Here is a 6,000-nt window from a genome sequence, read left to right on the forward strand (position 1 = left end):
TGTAACCTGTCAGCCATGGGTTATTTACTCTCCTTCTACAGGTGAGAAGCACAGATAGATTCTAATTGGTTTCTTGGTGGGTTTTGTGTTTTGTTAGAAGAAAGTTTAGGTATTTGCCCTTGAGGAATCCCAACTCATGGTGAGCACAGGTGTGCAAAGTAGATCAGCTCCATCCAGGTAATTGAACCCCGAGCTCACTGACATGGAGTCAATTTTGACTCCCAGAGAACCTAGGTTAGAACTGCCTGTGTGGGCTTGTGAGGCTGTAACATTCTACCTAAGAAGAATCCCTCATCTTTCTCCCTCGGAGCCGCTGGCAGTTTCAAACTGCTGGCTTCACGGTTGGCAGCCCAGCTTGTACCCACTATGCCACCAGGACTCCTTCTACACAGATAACGCACTCAAATCTCCCCACAGTAGAAGCATGTGAGTCTAATCGTGTTGATTCCACAACCACTAAACCAGCTACTCTGTGTGAGTGGAAGTGGGCTCCATGGGGTGACCTCTAACCCTTCATCCAAGGTGCTCCTAGGTGCACTAGAACCTGTAACCTTTTAGTTAGTAGCAAAGTGCTAGACCATTTACACAACACAGGGACGTTATGGGTTCCTAAGCCCCCATCTGCCCTGTAAAGCCACCTTCTCCAGTTTACAAAGGAACCTTGGTGTGACTGCCTAATGCCCTACGAACCTAGAAGCTGATGCTCTGAACCCGTCCAGTGGCTCCCTGGGGAAAAGGCCTGGCATCCCACATTGGTGCAGATTCCAGCGTGGGAACCGCTATGGACAGTTCTGTCGCCTGCAGTCACCAAGTCAAAAACCATCCCAACAGCACCCAACAATCACACGGTTTTACAAAGCACTTCCACATCCTTTCCCGCTTCGTGCCATACAGATTTCAGATTAAATGTCCAACTCTTACTGGAGAAATACTAAAAAGAAACTTTTATAGCTCATAAAACTTTAGAATTTTCCATAATAACCAAAGTAAAAGAGTATAAGTCCCTCCCCACCCAAAGATAATGACCCTGAACCCTCAAACCCAAACCCCAAATCTATAGCCATGAAGTGAATTACAATGTATCTACACCCCATAGGAGAGTGGAACTCACCACACGGCGTCCAGGGCTGTCAACCTTTAGAGAGGAGGAAGGGCTGGTGGGTTCGAACTGCTGACCTTTTGGTTAGCATCTGAGTGTCTTGGCTACCAGGGCTCCTTGAAGTCCCCAGCAATGCTAAGTCATTCTTATTAATGCTAAAGCACTGGCCCAGCAGGGAAAAAGAATGGGGGTGTGAATAAGAAATGGAATTGGAGGTTCGAAATTAGAGAAGAGAATCCATAAATATATTTTTAAAATGCTATCTTCAAGCGAGCATGAAAGTAAAGGCTGGAGGCTTAGAGACAACGATCCAAAGCCAAATAGAATCTCTTCTTAGGATGGAAATTTCTATCCACAGAAGGTACCTTTCTCCTATTAAATTCTGCTTCCATCTGTTAACTGTGGCTGAAGAACACGTATCAGGCAGTGCTGTTACAGGAAAAGAACAAAAAAGACTTACTACATTCATTCATTACAGCAGCACCAGGACATTCTGCTATAAATTAGTAGAGGGCAGCAATGGTTCCATGGGTGGTGGCTTTTGCCTTCCATGCAGGAGAATCAGGTGCGATTGCCTGACATGGCACCTGCTGTGCCCCAGCACCAGTCCCTCAGAGGAGGCTTGTGTGTTGTCGTGAAGGGAACAGGTTTCAGTGAGCTTCCACAGTAAGACAGACTAGGAAGAAAGGTCTAGGGAATCTGCTTTGGAAAACCCCAAGGATCACAAAGTGCCAATCCCAGTGTGCATCGAGACACCAACTGGGGCTGATGGGAAGGTTTATAGTCACACAAGTTAATAGTGGAGATCACCGAGGACAAAAAATGCAAATGCAGGTTGGCTTTGCTAGATAACAACAGACCCACGTCTAGAATGAAAGATGAAGCTTCATTCATTCAACAAAAATGGATGTGAGAAAGTTGCTAATCACTAGTTCATGAAAAAAAAATCCCATCAGCTATACATTACATTTTCCAAGAATTTTTTGAGGTCCCCTTGTATAGTCTTTAAAAAACAAACAAAGCTGAAACTAATTTTCTGTAACAAACAGAAAGCACAGTTCATTTCACCTTTTCCCCCTTTAGGATTCCACATGCAAAAACTGCCCTTTGAATCCAACAATAACTTCGCCCACCACCCCCTTTGTAGGAAGCCTAAAGAGGTGTGGGGGCTGCAGGACCCTCCCATTTCCAGACTCTTTTCACCAAGGGCAGGGCAGGGCAGGGCAGGGCAGGGGAGGGGAGGGGAGGGATCACAGCTTCCAAAGAGCAAGAAAGGCTCTTCCTGCTGCCTTGCTCGCTCTGGGTCAGGACTGGGGCCTCCCAAGCTGTCAGTCAGACCCTTCCAGAACTTTAAAGAGCGCTGGGGAGGGAAGGAAGGATTTGTTTGCTTTCGGCTATTCTCATTAATTTGACTTATAGCGGAGGCCTCACCGTCTGGCTACATGGGGATCCAGCGGATAAAGTTTAACCACAGCTGTGCTCAGAGGGGATGGCTGCCCTCTGACACACCTGCTGCCAATCGCTAAGGCTCCCACTGCGATCTCGCTCAGTAAACGGGATTTGACAAAGGGTTCAGCCCAGGAGTTACCGGACCTTTGAGCCTGGAGAGAGAGAATCCTTTATTTATTTATTTGCGGAGACTGTAATGAGGCAGACCTCTTGTGTTGAGCAATTTCCCACTTTACTCTTTGCGATGGACCACAATCACAGACTTGTCTTGGACAGCGGCTTGGATGATCGCAGAAATACCAGTGAGAGAAGGGCAGCCAGAGCCAGCTCTGTCTGGGCAGCACCATGGGTCCAAGGCACAGACTTAAGGGCAGTCAACTGAAGGGTGGGGGACTATGGTTATCATGGAACTCCAGCCACTCTGTGGGCAGGAAATTCTTCTAATCACCAGCGAGACTGTCCTCTCTTCCAGTTGGCAGTGCCAGAGCAAAAAGCAGTATCCCTTGCCCTTCAGGGTGCTGCGCCTGAGTTCTCCCCCCCAAGACAGAACAGAAGCTGTGTTTGGGTGGATCGTGAGTCACTAAGAGGGAGGCGTCCAGTCCCGTCAGATGTTCTTGACAGGTAAACAAGTAAATGAAGGATGTCTTCTCGTGAGATCCACATTGGTTATTATCAGCTTCTAGGAAGCCACAAGATCACATTTACTCCAAGACTTACTCCCTGAGCCAACCCTCTCAAGGGCGTCTAAAACAGTCGAGGGGGGAGGGAAAAAGAAATCCAAATGGCAGGCCCAAGTGTACTTCAGCTCCTGCCTGAAAAGCCTGAGATCCATTTGCAATCAGACCCAATATCCAGTGACGATGGATTTCCGGCAGAATAAACCAGAAGGGTGACAAATTGTTTTTATCACAGAGTTAGTAGACCTTCTCTCTGGCTGGCACCAAGTTCTAAACCCAGTAATAGCTTTTCTAACCACATCCAGTTATCAAAACCCTTGTCCAGGACAACAACATAATTAAAAAGTTCAGAGGAACCAACTGGCAATTTAAGTGTTATTAAGCTGGTGTATTGTGACTCATAAAGAAAATTAAAAGGGCTTGGGGGTATGTAGAGAGCTAAAGTCATTAATAAAAACAAAACAATTTTCACAGATTTTTATATTTTAAAGCATTTCCCTAAAGAACAGCAATGCCCTGATGCTCTGGAACCGAACCCAGCTGCTCACCCGGGCTGAGTTCTCCTGCTTAACCGCTGCCTCCGCCTCCGCCCAAGTCTGGTTTGTGTTGTGGAAATCAGTCAAGCAAGGACCAAGGCAGCAGGCGCCAGGCACCAGGAAGGTGGCGTGTGATCAGACGGGAAGAACAGCCACTGCACCACCACTGCAAATGGCCTACACACACATGAAGTCATTAAAAGTCACTTAACTTGCTTGTGAGAGCGATTTACCATTATCTCCATGGGTGCGAGGAAACCCATGTTTAGGTCCTTGGAAATTAACATGCTCTTGACTCCCAAGCGCTCCTCTGTATCTTATGTGTATGCAAATAAAGTGACGAGTGAGTTTATGCAAATGTTTTATTGGTTGTTTTTGTTGATGTTTTAAACTGTGTGCCTCATTAGGATCCTGCTCCATCCAGCAACATTCTATTTATCGCAAGCACCACTCAATACCCCTAACTTCAATCACTGCTAAGAGTTCTTATTTCTCTTTGGGTTCTCTGGGGTTAGACTAAAGAATATAGGCCCTAAGTAACTGACACTTCCCAGACGTACCCCCAGCTCTAACTTGACCTCTGGGGCAACTGCAAAATGAAACACACACAAACACACACACACACACACACACACACACACCTCTTATAAAGATAGCTGAGCAGAAAATGCATGGCACCTATTACAGAGACACCGATTCAGGGAGGATGTGAATCTGAGCTGGTGCTCTGAACATGCACAGAGATGCACAGAACCTCCGATGACCCCCAAAACTCTAATGGCAGACCCTTGTGTCTGTCCAGAGAAGGACCCACCCCCAGTCCCGGTGGCCACCTCCTGCTGGGAACACTGGCATGAGGTCAAAGCCATGGGTATGACACAAAGGCAATTGGAGGTTTCTCTAGCTCAGTGGGATTACCACAAGGTGCCCCCTGCTAGCTTTGACCAAGTTCATGGTGTGTGTTTTGCTTCCCACCAGCAGCCTGGTGGGCCAAGCCCAGGGTCAAGGCATTGGGTTTAGAATTTTTCATGGAGAGCTGGTATTTGAAGCCCTCCCCTCTCTGGAAGCACCTTTCGCTAGTTTCCCTAGCTATTCAGAGAAGACTGGTGGGCCTGCAGTTGGGGGAAAAAGCAGCACAGCAAAACTCAGTGGACCTCATCCATTCCCATATGACGGAGCACACCAGGAGCTGACAATGCACATTGTTCGAACTGTTAGGACTTGAGAAGGGGTTCATGAATCTGAGACCATGTGCTTTCAGATATTCCCCATGGACAGATCCTACCCAATTTTCTTAGTAGTGACTTTTACTCATGGCTCTCAGTTCTGGATGCTTTGCTGAAGAAAAGAACAAAGGCATCCAGCCATATTTATGGTAATTATGAAAATCTATGAGAATTTCAGGTTTCTCTGTGAAATTCACAAGTGGCACAAAAATTATAGGGCTGGATGGTTTAATGTTGGTGTCTTGACATTGCTAATAAATGAACTTCTCCAAGTGACTCTAAAAGTCTAAGATACTGCACTTATAGAATGATCTGCTTGGTCCTTGGTCTCTTGTCCTTTCAATGTTCTGCTTATAAATTGCTAGAATTTGGGGAATTATATCCATGCAAGTTTAGGGAGTTGATGATAATAATTTCAATCTGCTAAGACTCTTAGCTCCATTCATTCAACAAATATAGATCAAGCATTTCCTGAATTTAGTACCACAAAATGCACTAAATAGCATGGAAACAACATTCTGGTATCTATTTTCAAGGAGCTTCTAACTTAGTCCTGGTGGCATAGTGGTTAGGCGTTGGGCTGTTAACTGCAAGCTCAGCAGTTTGAGGCCATCAGCCACCCCCTGGGAGAAAGATGAGGTTTTCTCCTCTCAGAGTTACAGTCTTGGAATTCACAGAGCAGTTCTACTTTGTCCTATAGGGTCACGATGAGTAGGAACCAACTTAATGGAAGTAAATTTGGATTTTGTTTTGCTTTTATAATTAAGCAACCAAGGATTCCTGATAGCATAGCAGTTAGGTGTTGGGCTGTTAAATGTGTAAGGTCAGCGGTTTGAAACTCACCACTGCTCTGTGAGAGAAAGACGGGGCCATCTACTCCATAAAGAGTTAGTAGGCTTGGAAACCACAGGGGCCATTCTACATTGTACTATGGGGTCTCTATGAGTTGATGACAGTGAGTTTGGATTTGGTTTGAGGTAATTCAGCAAAGGTGAGAGAAGTAAGCAGGCAAT

The sequence above is a fragment of the Tenrec ecaudatus genome, chromosome 11 (assembly GCF_050624435.1).
Source record: "Tenrec ecaudatus isolate mTenEca1 chromosome 11, mTenEca1.hap1, whole genome shotgun sequence".
NCBI lineage: Eukaryota > Metazoa > Chordata > Mammalia > Afrosoricida > Tenrecidae > Tenrec > Tenrec ecaudatus.